The following is a 15,041-nucleotide window of genomic DNA, read 5'->3' on the forward strand; positions in this document are numbered from 1 at the left end:
TTCAGGCTGTACAATAAACAAACTTTGAAAATACGGTATTTCTTTCTATGTATTGTAGTATTTACTGAATTTAAACCCTATATAAAGACATGAGTCAAAATAGAGAGAAAAATGCAAAAATATTGAGCATCATGAAGAGTTCCGTGTATTCTGTCTCTAGTCTCAGTAACAGCCTTGTTCAGTGCAATGTAATTATAGAATTTTATCTTAATAGATGCATCTTAGTGAACTACGGATACTGAAACATTCCTTTGGGTCAGAACAATGCTCTGTATAACATTTAATTGTTTTAATTTTGGGGGACTCAAAAGTTAGAATTCATTCATTCATCTTAGAAACAGAGGAAAATATGGCAAAGGTGCCTATCCCTGGATTCCCTCCTCTTCTTCCTCAGTCTCAGAATTAGGCACTGGATGGGCTCCACAGGCCTGCTGGATGCAGCCAGGAACGTTGAGGGCCTAGGCCTCAGTGGGTGTGTCATAGAAGCTCTCCATGTCCCATGCGGTCCTCTGGTCATTCTTTGTCACTGTGGTGATACCCACACCCTTGTGGCCAAAGCGTCCACCATGACTGATTCTATGGATGTAGTTTTCCGTGTTGAGGGGAGAGTCACGGTTGATGACTAAAGCAACCGGCTGTACATCAGTGCCTCTGGCCCATGTCAGGAAAGATGACAACTTCAGTATGTGGATGTGACAGGGACACTTGAGCAAATATGTAGGCAGACAGATGTCAAAAGGAAACATCCCCTTACCCTCACAGACCTTGGGCATGCCAGATTTTATCCCAAGTTGCTATGTTTCTGGGAGCTTGGGGAGCACTAGTTGGCCTGTTGGAGAGGGGGACCACCGTGGGAGGACATACGATTTAATATCCATGAGTGATCAAGTGAATATTTTGTGTAAATGGACAATAATGTTCATGCATGGGTAATATTGGAAAGTTACCAACGTAGTGTTTGATCTACAACCTTGTATAAGCTCTTATCAGGTTCCTGTCTCTTCCATTTATATTGCTAACCTACCGAATCACTTAAGAACCAAGTACTCTTAATTGGCGTTTCATCGCCTTTTTCTTTGTTATTTGTATTTGCTTTTATGTATTTCTAAAAGCCGCTTTAAATTTTGTGTGTAATAAGGTAGATATAAAAAATTGAAATGTCACTGTATAAAAAGACGCTAACAGCTGGGGGAAGGGGGGAGCAACATGATCACTTACTCCATTTATGATGTTCATTTGATAAAGATGTCTAGTTGCTTGGAAGAAATGCAGCTTTTCTCGTTATTGAAACGTGAAGTTTGGTTCGCTCTGCTGGCTGTTACGGAGGAGACGTTGCTGTGCGGTGGGATGACTCATCAGGAGTTTTTAAAATAGCTTGACTTGAATTCTCTCTTTCATGTTATGCTTAAAGGTCGGTTTCCAAAAAAAATTAACATTTTGAGTAAAATTCTGAAGGCTATATAATTCATTCATTCTTGTTTAAAACATTTTTTTAAAAACTCAATATACAATTCATATACCATAAAATTCACCTTTATTTATTATTTGGATAGTATTACTATCAAACAGTTGTCTAATTTTGGCCCATCAGAGATGTACCTTTTCTCAAATAACAGGATATTATTATGTCACTGGCTTGCAAGGAGAGTGAAAACCAGCTTTGTGAAACCCCTTCATAAGGCATTTTTGTAGGTAGTCTATGCCATCACCCATATCAATGCCTTTTAAATTTTCTTCTCTATGTTTTCCTTTCTTGGTAGACTTGAACTCTTCAAGGGAAGGGATTATGTCATATTCTTAGTGTCCTAAGGACCTAGGAGAGTGCCTGGTTTGTGGCATGTGCTCTGCAGTTTTGTTGCATGGAAGAGTGAATGAATGAAGCTAATTTTTTCTTGTCTTTTTTTAAGACTCTCAGAGGAAATTCCATCATCTCATTTGTTACTTTGATGTTTAAGCAGTGCATCTGTTTAGAAATTTATTTCTGTTGCTCTTATGCCCATTTCTCCTCCTCTTTTCAGTTGTGGTAGGCAACATCTCATTCTTCTTTGTGTTCAGAATTAAGGCAGTAGAGTGATGAACAGACACAGGCTTTGAAGTCAGACAGAGGTGGGTGTGAATTGTGTCTCTGCCACATTTTAAATATGGGTTATTGGGTGCATTACTTAACTTCACTGTCATCTTTTCATTTGTAAAATGGATATGAGATTGTACCCACTTCATAGAGTGGTTGTGAAGATGAGTCACATAATGCACATGAAGCACTTAGCCTGGCACATAATAAGTGCTCAATAAAGCAAGTTTTTATTGTAGTTGATATTTGATGGTTGGTTTTTCCTTCATCCTAAATAAGCATAGTTTCTTTGACCTGATCAAAGTTTAATTGTCCAGTGGTTCAATTGTTGTCCTTAATTTCAGTTAGCAGAAGAAATGTTCATAGCCTAGTGAAAAAGTGTGCTGTAGATTAATAAGATCATCTAGTTATTAGGTTAAATTTTGCCTTGTATTATTAATTATGGAAATTTCTTTTGTTACTTTGAACTTTTATTATATTTACCAAGTTATTTGATCTGGTGAAATAGATTTGCAACAAAAATGTTGCTTCTAAAATTTAAGATGATTGGTATCTTAAAACCACTATATTTGTGGAAGTGGTCAGAATTATTTTTATTTCAGACTAAATTCATTTTGTGATTATGTGCAGAATTTCAGCAAATCTAATTTTATTTATAGATTTTTACATCCCAGTGGTGCTAAATAAAGTGAATTTTGTAAGATTATAGTTTCAATGCCCAGAATGTCATTAGGTCCCAAGAATAAAGAGTGCTGACTTAGAAGTCAGATGACCTGCATTCTTACTCTGATTCCCTTGGTTATTATTTTATGACTTTGGGTAAGTCATTTAATGTCAGTCAGCTTCATTTTCCTCTTTTCCTGCTTTCTCTACCTCATAGAGGCATTATGAGGGTGAAATGAAAAAATAATAAAGGAAGGTAAAAACTGTAGAAATAAAGGATGTTATTTTTTGTGTAAGGCAATGTTCTGTGATGTTAATTTTTTGGACGAGATTACAGCATAGACTAAAACAGTGAAAATGTGTCTATTTATCTGACTTTTTATTCCAAATAAGCTTCAGAAATATTCAAGAGCTCTTTTAATGACTGTTTATAGCTCTCTTTGAAAGAAAATTTGCAAAGTCATCACATAATGGCCTGTCATTTGTGTCCTTTCCCCAGTGTTGGCCGCCAGTTTGCATTTTAGCAATGAGGTTCTTTCAGTTGAAGACCCAGCTTAAGTAAATGCCAAAGTCAGCAGAGAGGATTGAGGAAACTTTCTGAGAATAGCTGAACATACCAGTGTTTATCCTTTCAGTTTCTGAGTCTAAGAAACTTGTTTCCTCAGCCATATTGATATTTGTGGATATTGACATAATTTCCTCGTGAATGTCCATGTCCTCACTTGCTGTTTTCTTTCTTGATAAAGACCTAAAGCTTTTGGAGAGTAGGGAATGCTTTCAGCTTGGGTGTGGAGCTGGCCATCCATCCAGCGTTTCTCAGTGCTTAGCATCCCACTGAGGTCGAGTGGAAGTGGAGTGTTGTGGACTAAATCGTGTCCCCCGCCCAAGATGTCTATGTTGAAGTCCTAATCCCTGCTACCTAAGAAAGTGACTGTATTTGGCAATAGGGCCTTTCCAGAGGTAATTAAGATTAAATGAGGCCACATTCACGGATCCTAATTCACTAAGCTGTCCTTATAAGAAGAGGGAGAGACAGCAGGGGTGCCCGTGCACAGAGGAAAGACTGTGTGAGGACACAGTGAGAAGGTACCACCTACAAGCCAAGATGAGAGGCCTCCAGAGAAGCCGGACATGCTTGACCTTGACCTTCCAGCCTCCAGAACTGTACTGGGAGAAAATACATTTCTGTTGTTTAAGCTACTCAATTTCTGGTATTTTGTGTGGCAGCTCTGGCAAACCAATACATGGGGTCTCCCAGATCCAGGGTGCTTGGCATCCCCCATGATGTGTTGGCCCGTGGGATTGTAAGAAACACCTTAGAAAGAACCCTTAACCCATGTGTAAATTCAGTTTCAATTTAAATTTAGCAGAGGGTCTAAGATTCTACAGCTTGTAAGTTCATTCTTTTAAAGTTAGAAGCGATGGCAAAGCTACTCTTAGTTACCATGTCAAAGACAAAGGACATTATTTGAGATAATTCATTTCAAAACTTACTTTACATCCTTCATAGTTTGATGTACTTTTCTACTTTAAAGCTATGGAGGAATTAATGCAAATGACTTAACCTTTTTAAGAGGCAAGGTAAATTCTTTCTTGTGGTTATTTTTTGTTTAGTTTATATCATTGTTAGCTTCTTAGTAAATCACATCATATGTTTTGATGTTAGTATTATTAATGAAACAGTCTAATTTATGTATGAAATTTTTGAAGGAAAAACCCCTACCTCTTCCATTAATGATTTTTAGTGGCTTAATTTTGATTGTCAAATATTGAGCCCTATTTACATGCTGATTCACTGAATTGGCCATTTTATAAATAACTATACTCCCTTCTTATGTGTACTGTACAATTTTAAAATGCTTGCACATGCGAGATCTCATCCCATCCTCCTAAAAACCTATCCAGATTAGCATCACTCTGTTAATTTTCTGGGAAATGATTCCCAGAGAAATCAAGACACTTTTTCAGAGTCATGCAGTGGGTTCATGGGTCCTGTGTTTCCCAGCTCTCCATTCAGAGTGCTTTTCTTTTTCTTGCAGCTCAGCGAAACCAAACCCCAAGGACTAAGATGCATTTGATGTGATAGGAGTGTCTTTTGTTCTAATGAGGTGACTCTTGGTGGACATCTGGGTAGAGGCCTTTCGCCAAAAAGACCAAGCCATGATTAGAAGTTTGGAACATTCAACACCTGCCTCCTCTGGAGAGAGCCTAGGAATTGAGCTAATGCTCAATCATGCCTACTTGGTGAAGTCTCCATAAAAATCCCCAGAGCATCAGGGAGAAGGGTTTCAGAGGGCTTCCGAGTAGGTGTCGACGAGGAGGCGCGGGGGGAGTGGTGCGCTCAGAGAGGGCGTGGCAGCTCGGCACCCCTTCCCACTTGCCCTGTGCGTCTTGTCCATCTCGCTGGTCCTGAGTTGTATCCTTTGATTAGAAGCCAGTAAGCTGATGAGTAAACTGTTTTCCTGAATTCTGGGAGCTAGTCCAGCAGTGGAACCTGAGGAGGGGGTCAGTAGGAACCTCCAAATCGAATCCGATTGTCGGAAAGCCCAGGTGAAAACCTGGGCTTTTTATTTTTTGTATGTGTACACGTGCGCACGTGTGTGTGTGTTTTCCCTTAACTTGTTTCTCGTTGTTTCTCCCTTTTCTCTTCTACTAATTTTGAGCCAAGTACTTTATTGCAGTAGTGCTGAAGTATGTGTTTTCTTTTTCTTTTTCATTTCTTGTGTATCCTCTGTGTGTGCGTGCTCGTGTGATTGTGTATACATACATTTGTGCACAGCAATACCAAAATACAGCTTGAGGCAGTGAAGAGATTAGTTCTTACCATCTTTAAGTTTGGATAGCAGGCTGGGTGCAACTTCTGGCTGAAAAATTATTTTAAGATGCCTACAGCTGTTACTTCTTGTTTCAGTGGATACAAGAATCTGCTTAAAATAGTTAAAGGGTAGGACTCAATATGTGTTTCTCTGGAGAAGCATCACCTGTAATCTTCAGCTTCCTAAGGTAGGCAATAGTTAATGAAGGCTACGAGTTAGTGTTCAGATAACTACCAGCTAGCTCATTGTTCCCCAGACCTAATACTGAATCCCTCTTTGACGTTTCCTAGCAACTGACTCACGTGGAGGATGCGGAAGGAAAGCCATCAGGGACTCGCTCTGCATTTCTCAAACAGCATCTGAGAAATGGTACCCAGACTACATTGTTTCTCTTCATGGTTTCTACTAGAGGCATGCCTCTTATGTTTATCAGCTTCTGAAAGGGATAGTCATAGAAGATGGGCACGAAAAATTGAGCAGTGATGATAAGACATCAAGGTCAAATTATTGGAAAGTTTCATCAGTATTAAAATTTTTAAAATAGCCATTGCTATGTACATCTATCTTGAAATGATGGTTACTGAGATGAGATGGAATCGATTCTGTTTTATACTTGAAAATTAAAAATCTTTTTTATTATAAGGTTATTCCTCTTCGATGCCTAAGTACTTGTTCATAATTGCAAAATGAGATGCATCTTCATTTTTTTTCCCTTAAAGGAAAAGAGGCACTATACCATAAATATATTACACATATATGTATGTATGTGTAATTGTTGTACACACATCTGTGGACTTTAAACCTTTAGATTGGCAGTCTGGAAAATGCTTTGTGAGCTAAATGATAAATTTCATTCAGTTTAAGCAAAGAAACAAATAACATCAGCTGAGCCCCAGTTTCTATTTATGAAAAATTGACAGTAATTTGACGTCAGTTTTAGCACATGTTTAAAATAGAAAGTATGATTTTGTACTTTCGTTTATTCTCATTGTCATTTCATCTTATCACTTTATTCTGGTGATCTAAAATGTAAAATATAATGATATTAACCTGTTAATATTAATAATACCTAATTAGATGTACCTACTAGAAAACAATGGCTTTTGGATGACAATACTCCAAAATGAGGTCTCTTCCTTTTTTAACTGTCACTCTGCCACTTGCTGTAATTGGCCCCAGCAAGGAAAGGGGAGAGTGATGGGCGAAGGTGGGACAAAAGAGCAAGAAGAAAATGGAAGGAAAGCTGCAGCATGAGTAAAAAAAAAAAAAGGCTCTGACCACTGAGAGGTGGGTGGTGGAAATTCCATCTTTTGCCTTACCACCTCTATAAAATAATTTTCTATTATTCTCCTGCCCAGTATTGAGTTTGCTGACCAGCTGGCACCTACCAGGGGAACTGGTGTTATCCATGACCTGTTCAGAGTGAAAGAGGAACATAAGCACATCACCTGGGTCCTTCCGTATGCGCTGAGCACCATTTCCCTCGTGTAAAGTGAAGGCTTGGACTAGTTCAAGTCTTTCCGAACAGCCACTCTGTGGGCCCGCGCTGATCCACAGAGAGGGTTTCCTTGATTAGCAGCCAACTTAGAAAACTAAGTATGTTACATCTGGTTTATTACATAGTTTCAACTTCAAAGATTGCCAGCGTAGAAATATTTTATTTTTTCTCTACTCACTGAGCCCAGCTGTGTTTTGTAGAATTGCCTTTTCTCCTAGGTAAGCAGAGTTCTCAAATCCTGTTCCCCATTTTTATGAGGCCTTTGGATTTAAAAACTTCAATTTCATATCTGAGTTACAGCTTTGCCCTTCATCTCAGATGAGCCGACAGTGTCATTGTTGTTCTGCCGGATGATAGTTGTCCAGGCTGCTCCATTGCACCCCCCTCTCCCCCACAATCCAGTCTCCCACCTATTACTCTGGCTACCATTACTCTCCAAATCACCCTCCTTTTACTCAAACAGGTGCAGGAGGTGGATCAGCAAGGATACCTCATAAACCCATGTCCAGCCAGGCGGTGACGTGTTGGTCCCTCCCATCCATGCAGGCACCTCCTCCCTTTACTGATGATTTTCTTGATCCCTCATCTATTTGCTTGAGAGACGAGGAACACCCCCTCTCTTCTCACATGGGACCCCTTTTTAGGAATAGATTACTTAATTGCCCTTGGGCCACCATAGCTTTCAGCCCTATTCACACATCAATTCAGGGCAATTAAAAAATGTCCCACTTAACCAAGTGTGTTGGTATAAGGTTGCCTAATGTTCTTTCTTTGGAAGTACCGCACCTTGTACTAAGATTATATTCTTTCTACTTTTTAAGTGATTTGTTTATGAAATAGTGATAGAAGATGGTAATTGGTTTTCTTGTTTGTTTGTGAGAGAACAGTTAAAAGCTGCCAGCCCTTTTTATAGCCCACACACCCATTATTGGTAAGCCCAAATATTCTCTAGGCATTCTTTGTCCTCTTTTTTGTCTTTGATTACATGTAAGCTGTGAATAAAGTACATCCACTGTTAACCCTGAAGCTGATTTAAAAAGGGGAGAGAAACAGCAGCTGTAAATAGGGACCACAGCTTTATCCAAAGCACTGACCATCGCTGAGCTTCCCCGGCATCTGGCTTGTCTGGCCTCCAGCCTTGGCAGCGGCTGCAGCACTTGTGACCTTTTCAGGGCTGGTGGGTGTCGCGGGTAAAGGAGAGGTAGAGAGAAGGGTCTTAACGTGGGTGGAGAAGGCAGTGGTGAGATACTTTTTGTTCACAAAGCCAGGAAGGGAGCTGACACTGCCTGAGGGGACCTGAACCAGGAAAGAAAGAGGGTTCCACCTGGCAGCTGTCTGGACTGGTCCAGAGGGCACTCTTGATAACGACCTGCAGTCACTGACAGGGAATCAGCAGGCACTGGAGTTCCTTCATAAGCCAGTAAAGCAGAGCTTCACATGTGTTATAAACACAGAATGTCTTTTGAATGATGCTAATAGCCGTTCTTAAAATATATAACTTGGGGGAGGGAAATAGCTCAACAGTAGAGCACATGCTGAGCATCCATGAGGTCCTGGGTTCAATCCCCAGTACCTCCATTAAAAAAAAAAACAAAAAAGCATATAACCAAACAATGCATAAATGAACAAATGAGTAAATTTTGATAGCAGCAGATGAGATGGAGGGAGGGAGAGAAGAATGGATGCTGTAGTGATGGAAAAACTAGAGAAGACCTTGATGCCTAGGTGTAAATTTTACACAGTTGAGACTAATTTGAGTGTGTTTGTGTGTGTGTGTTTAGAGATTTGAGAAGCAATAATATTTTGACTTTTACTGAAGCTTTTGTTATAGTGACAGCTGGCATTGCTTAAAGTTTCTAAACTATGATCATACAACGCACACACCAAGTATGGATAGTAACACGCTGGTGTCCCAGGCACAGATGCTACTAGGGGGCGACAGAAAGCCCTGCAGCATCACTTCCGTGAGGCAGGGACACCTGGAACCAAGGTTGCTGAAATCCCTTCGCCTTCTTTGGCCCTGTTTCTCCAAGCACTGTATCATCAGAGCAACCGTTTCCCAGACTTGATGCTTCACTGAGATGTGCTGAGACACGAGTCCCACACGTGGTAAAGCCAGAAATGCAAGTGTGGACGCAGTTCTGCTTGTACGTTTGATAATGTCATTAAGGAGAAGAACTCTTTCTCAGGAGACAGTACTGCTAAAACACAGGCTGGAAGTTAGAGTCTTAACTCCCAGTGTGAAATATTTATTTATTATTTGCATTTTATTTATTCCCTGAGCATTTATTGATTGTTCTGTGTGCTTGGCATTTATCAGACCCTAGGGATACACTGGACAAGTCCCTGCTCTGTTAGAAGGGATCCACTTTCTAATGGGAAGAGAAGAAATAGACAATAAAGTCAGTAAATATGTGGAAGACCATTTCAGATAGTAAAATGAGGTAGTATTTGAAAATATCATTCCAGAATGCATGGCCATAGGTGTCAGCTGAATAGATGTACCACAGTGGAACTCTGAAGTCCGACACATTGAATACTTTTTTCTTGTGCTTGGTTTCCTGTTTAAAATCAGAGCTGTAGTCCCATCATATAGGGAGAATGATATGAAATCTTATAGCAAAAAAATATTGAGGCAACAGTAAACATTATTATAGCAAAATAAAAATGGAGGCAACAATAAACAGATAAACAGAGCATGTTTGTTGTTCAGGAGCTTAATAAATTTTACACTAATTTCTTATCTGTAAAATTTCATGAGAACTGTGGCGGTTTTCTTATTGTCAGTCCAGACCCTGACTTTTTTACCTCCATCATGGGGATTAATTTCTTTCCTGGGGATTTTCACAGCTTGAAGGTTAATAGTCTTTCCTACAATATATTCTTATGTCTCAAGATTTTGTGGAAAATGTTGCACATATGACAATGATGTTTTTAGCCCTTTCCATGTCGGACAAGCTTGAATATTCTTTCAAGACTCAGTTTCAGTGTCATCTGTTTTGTGTCAGTCTGTCCCTGACACTCCCCATAAACAACTGGAGTGAAGTATCCATCTTTGATGATTCATTAATTCAAATATTATTTGAATGCATATTATATACCAGGCACAATCCTGGACACTGAAGATTTAGCAGTGTACAGAAGGAAGCCTTCTCAAAGTTTTCTTTCTAGTGGGGAGTGGTGACCAGTGAATACATAAACACGAATGGCAGATGTTGATAAAAAATAGAGGTGATAAAAATTAATGAGTAGATAAAGAGTGGTGGATGACAGCGGGGCAAAGCAGTCGCACTTTTTTTTATCGGTTATTCCAGGAAGGTCAGAAAGGTGGCATGTGTTGAAAAGTCTAAAATAAGTGAGGAGAGCAGACCATGCAGGTGTCTGGGCCAGTATGGCTAAAGCAGAATGTCCTGGAAACTTTTAAGAGGTGAGCTCAGAAAGATGAGCAAGATTACAGAGGGACTGAAAGGATTTGGGCTTTGATTCTGTATGAGAAGGGAAGCCACTGGAGGGTCATGAGCAGAGAACTAACACAACTGACTTGGGTTTAGAAAGGTTCGTCTGGCTCCTGTGTTCAGAATAGACAGTGGTGGTGGAACCAGGTCCCTTAAGTTAGGGGTTATTGGAATAACCCAGGAACAAGAGACCTAGGTCTAGGTGATTGCTGGGGGTGGGATGAGGGGTGAGAAGGGGTCAAGTATAGAACTGACAGGGTATCTGCGAATGCCCTGGAAATGGGTTTTAAGAGAAATAGAGGAATTCAAATGTTCTGGAATGTTTTGGCTTGAGCATCTTAAAAGATGATGTAGCCCTTAACTGAGAGTGACCATGAGTAAAGCAAGTCGTTATTATTCTTTGGGGAGGGGAATTAGGGGTTTGCTTTGAACATGCCTAGTTTGAGATGCCTTTAGACATCCAAGGAAGAAATTGAGCAGACAGCTGGGGGACAATTTTTTTGGTTAAGGAGCCAGGGTAAATTTGGAGAAATCCTTCATGTTTAGATGGTGTTTGAGACCATGATCTTTATACATGTCTCAATTATAGCACTTAACTCATTATCTTGTCATTGTTTGTTGGCATGTCTGTCTAGGTTAAGAGCCTTGAGGGCAGAGACTGCATCTTTATTTGACATTTAATGTTTCGTTCATGGGAGTCTGGTGAGGTGTGAAGTGTAGGCTTCTGGTTTCTTTATGGGTGTGAGCAGGTGGCTTACAGGTAGCGTTTTGTCCAGGGAGAGTTACTTTTCTTAAAACTAAAAGGTCATAATTTAGAAGCTGCCAAAGGGGGAAATCAGGATGTTAAATTTACATTTTATTGTCAAAACTTAAGATTTTATCATCTCTAGGTATTTAAATCTTGCTCTCAATTGCTATTACCCTTGTGTCTCTAAGAAATATATGCCCTTGGGTAGCCCAGCGCTGCAGTCATGGTCCAAGTGTACGTGGCAGCTTTAACCACGACCAGTGCCTTGGATGCCCTGGAGGAAATAAACCTCATTCAAACCCAGACCTGTAACCTGTTGGCAAGCACCATAGATATGTATAAGATTTATGCTCTTTGAAGTTGGTCAGCTTGATCAGTGTGACCTAAAGTGAGATGCATAAACCGTGCTGTCTTTAATTCCCCACTCCTCCTTTTTTTAAAAAAAAAATCTATTATAAGTTAAATACAGAAATTGAGAATAAGCCTTTAGAAACTTTTATAGCATTGGACAGAGTAATTTTATGTCTGTTGAATCTAACAAAGATTGCTTGTATTTTGTCTTTTTTTATTTCATTTTTCTAGTAACTCTTTTTGTATTTAACAAAATATCAGTCCGCAACAAATTGGAAAAAATTTTAGAAATTGGCCCATCAGAGATAATTTGAGAACCAGCATATGGGTTCATTATATCAGAAGGCACTTCATGAATTGAGGACTCAGCTAACTCAGTAATTCTCACTGGAGGTGAGGTAGATGAAAATGTAGCCAACAGGTGTTGTCTGTATCTCTAGAAAATAAGTGTACGTTGAAAAAAGTTCTTTATGTTTGATATAATGACTTATTGATGGGGGGAGGTGCGATATGGTATCATGAGAAGAGGTAAAAGAATCACCCTCCTGCAAGAAAACTGAGAGATTTTGTGATTTGCTTAATTTTTCTTGGTCTAGCTGCCTGTAATCTTAAGTCTGACATCTTAACGGGTGGACTATAAGGTGCAGGACCACTGCTGGGCTTTGTAAACATTTCCTTTTAGCACCAAAACTTTAGATGTTTCTTCACATGTCAGTGCATTGTTTTATGGTTTCCTAAAAGTAATCTTGTGGTCTACAGCTCACCTACGCACCAATACCTAACCTTGTTTCTTAGCTTCTGAAATGTTTTTAAATCTCTCATTTATCTTTTTGACACTTCAAAAGGAAGTTATCGAGAGACACACTGTGAATTAATAATCATTTCGGCCAGTTCTGTGATACTGTCCTTAACCATTATTAGCCTCCCATGAATAATTTTATTTCATTTTTGATTTAAGTAAGCAATGGTAATATACCTCACAGAATGCAATGAATAGCTTACCTGATAATTTCAGGAAAAGGAAATGAGCAGATGTGATGAATAAAAGTAAAAGGAAGCTATGGGAATTCTGTCAAACCACCTGACACTCAGAAATAAACCGGGTAAGTGGTACACACAATAAATCTCTGAGAAGAGGAACAGGATCAGGATAACAGTGGCTTCTTCTGGACCGTGACTTTGGAGATTGTCTCTCCTGTTTTTCGTTTTTTAGGGGGACTTTCCAGATTATCAACATTAACCATATATTTATTATTATTATTATTATTATTATTACTACTACTACTACTACTACATTATTATTATTATCATTATTATTATTATTATTAAAATTGTTTTGATTTAGCCCTCCCCCTAGCATGTAACTATAGGTTGCAGAAGCAGGTTGGTGGATTTGGTATTCTAGTTTTGATGTGTTCGCTGTTGAAGAGCTTACAAATTATTGTCAGAATTCTTCATGATTTCCCCAGTGACATCCCATAGTTTGCTGCTTCCATCTTCACAAAGATATATGACAGCGAATCTCTGGCAGTAAATGAACGTGTGAAAAGCTATTTGTCAAAGAGCTGTTTGTTTTGCTACTTACAAAGCCTTGAAGATGTTAACAAACATGTTTCAATCTCCATAGAATGCTCTCAGTTTTCAGTCGACAAGGACATTCGCCACTTAAAAAAATTCACTGAAAGAAACTGTTAGCTACTTTTTATGAACTATTATTAAAGAAGTCAGTCATTTTGATTTTAAAATAATCACTTTAAAATAATAAGTGGGATCATTTACTAGATGTTAATAATCCAGAATTTCTGCATGAAACCTTGTTAAGTAGTTGTAGTAATGGTTTTCTAGTAATTGGCTTCTTTTATATTTATAGTATGTCATATTGTATCACAGTTTCAGTACCAGAAGTTTACATTTAAATTGAGTAGAAACAAAATTTTTCTTCATTAAGCCCCTTGTTTATAAAGGACTGCATGTAGTATTGCTTTATTGTCCTACTCTGTAAACAGTTTATTAAAGAGAGAGAGTGACTCTCACAGTTTCTTAATCAACCAAGAAGAATTTACCTATTCTCTCATTTTGGGGGAGAGGGACTGTAATTTAGTGACACCGCCATTTCTTACTCAGAAGACTTCTACTTTTGTTAGAATTACCTTGAGAGCCAGTTTTTGAGTCACAGAACTGTATGTTCCATCCATTCCCTCAACAGAAATTTACTGCTTTCTTACTTCTGTCAGTTCCCTCTAGATGCCAGGTATACTGTGGTGAGAAAACCACATGGCTACTGAGCTCATTATGTTGTAGGCTAGACAACATAACAAAAACATGCACATTAAATACTTTTAGTCATAATGATGTGAACTCTCAAGAAAAGAAACGTGCTTATGAAGGATCATAATTAAATAGAAAGGGACGGGCATTTCCAGAAGGCAGAGAATAGGCAATAGCTTGGCATAGCTCGTTTATTGGCATCTCTTCTTTTTCATCTCAAATGTCCTCACTCAGCTAAACAAGCCGTCTTATCAGTGAGGCTTGTGTCTGACTGACTCCACTCTCAAAAGCCAAATTGCTTTGCAAAAGATGGAGATTGGTGACCACTGAGGTTATTCAAACCACTGGTTCCGAAGACGGTTCTAAAAGATTCCCTGAAATATTTTGATCTGTAACATCGTCACTGAAATGATTTTATAACTTCCTTCCCAAGGTGACGTTGAAGGAAACAGATTCTGAAATTCTGATGTATTTCTTCAAAAATCAGCCACATTACTTCATAATCAATTTTAATGTAAGGAGAATAGAAAACGGCTGTACCCCTTTTTAGAGGGACCCAAACCACTGCTTTTCCTTCTAGGGAAAGTGAATATTGAGACAGAATGATCCCTGTAATCTTGAATGAAGTTCTGTTTGTCTCAGTTGCTTGTTCAACGACTGAAAGAAATTAGAGAAACAGTTTGATATGTGGAAAGATTAGAGACTTTTTTTGGACTTAGAAGGCAAATAAGCATTGACCTTAGCACTTACTAGCTCTTTGATCTTTGAAAAGTTACTTTGCCTCTCTGAGCCTGTGTTTTCTAATCTGCCAAATGAGATTAATATTGCAAATCTCTTAGGTAGCAGTGCAGATAAATTTACATAGACCTTGAATCTAGTAGGAATTGAATGAATATTAGCCATACCAACTTTCCTCTCTCTGATCCCTGCAACCACCACTGTACCACAGACATCAAACCTAATGAAATCCAGTGGTTAGCTTAAAGTACCTATGTTCATTTTCATGCTTCCTTTTCTGATTTTTTAAAATTTGATTTTTAGTAAAACATGTTAATGTGTTATATGAGACAACAGTGGTGGGACTCGGGTAGAGAAAGACAACGTACTTGAGTTTTTCTAGAAGTAGATTTTATTCTTCATCTAATAATAAGACCAGAAAACTTAGAGATGT

At 38.8% G+C, this 15,041-nt stretch overlaps 1 protein-coding gene and 1 non-coding gene across 2 annotated transcripts in view; one reads left to right on the forward strand and one right to left on the reverse strand.

The window, feature by feature from the left end:
* Nucleotides 1–15,041, forward strand: part of SLC2A13 (solute carrier family 2 member 13) — a 330,277-nt gene that overhangs the window by 126,905 nt on the left and 188,331 nt on the right. The gene's annotated exons all lie outside the window — the stretch shown is intronic.
* LOC116282737 (small nucleolar RNA SNORA67) lies at nt 714–856 on the reverse strand. The gene has a single exon (XR_004192317.1). It is a non-coding gene; the product is annotated as a small nucleolar RNA SNORA67 (small nucleolar RNA).

The sequence above is a fragment of the Vicugna pacos genome, chromosome 12 (genome assembly GCF_048564905.1).
Source record: "Vicugna pacos chromosome 12, VicPac4, whole genome shotgun sequence".
In the NCBI taxonomy this organism is placed as follows: Eukaryota; Metazoa; Chordata; class Mammalia; order Artiodactyla; family Camelidae; genus Vicugna; species Vicugna pacos.